Source organism: Arachis ipaensis, chromosome B05, assembly GCF_000816755.2.
Source record: "Arachis ipaensis cultivar K30076 chromosome B05, Araip1.1, whole genome shotgun sequence".
NCBI lineage: Eukaryota > Viridiplantae > Streptophyta > Magnoliopsida > Fabales > Fabaceae > Arachis > Arachis ipaensis.
In genome coordinates this window covers 138,607,614-138,608,406 of record NC_029789.2, presented here as the reverse complement: position 1 = coordinate 138,608,406, position 793 = coordinate 138,607,614, and positions in this window count along the sequence as shown.

The window sequence follows — 793 nt, the reverse complement described above, 5'->3', positions numbered from 1 at the left end:
ATAATGGGAAAAAAAAAAGTGGTGACGCATACGCGGGTCTTTTTGTTTTTGTTAGGCTGATGACAAATTGGTTATATTTGACTACAAAAACTACGTAGAGCATTACCGTATAAATGATATGCTTTTAATAGTTTAGGGCACTAAATGTTAAGTTCATATTGAATTCCAAAGGTGATAATGATCAAATAAAATCAACAATTTGGAGTTTTCTTTAATATAATGCCAATTGTTACATAAAAAACAGTTATTACTTTATCAATAGTTATAACCATTAACAAGCTTATAACTTAATTATTCAAATAGTAGTTAAGAAATATAAAATAAGATAAACAATAATTAAAAAATATAAAATAAGATAATTTTAAACTGTTTTGAATTGATTTTCTGTTTTTTCTTAAATATTTTTATTTGTAAAATAATTATAGTTAGTACAAGAGGCTGCAACTATTACACGAATTGTGGCTGAAATGTTGATATATAAGTTTGTTGAATTTTGGCTAGTCTTTTATTCAAAACGTCTTTACAAAATTGAAGTTTGGTAAACGGAATTAGTAAATAATTAAAAAAAATACTGGTATATGCTTTTGCCTAAGTTTTTAAAAAGACTAATATGCTTCTTAAAATGTTGCAAGTAATAAGTATTGTCTTTAATATTTATGTTAACAATTTTTTTTTTTAAATCTTGAAATTAACATATGAATCGGTTCATATTTAATTAAGAGTAAGTATTCAAACAAGTTATTTATTTATATATATCATGTCAATTTCCAAAATCCTTGATTCCTAAGATGAA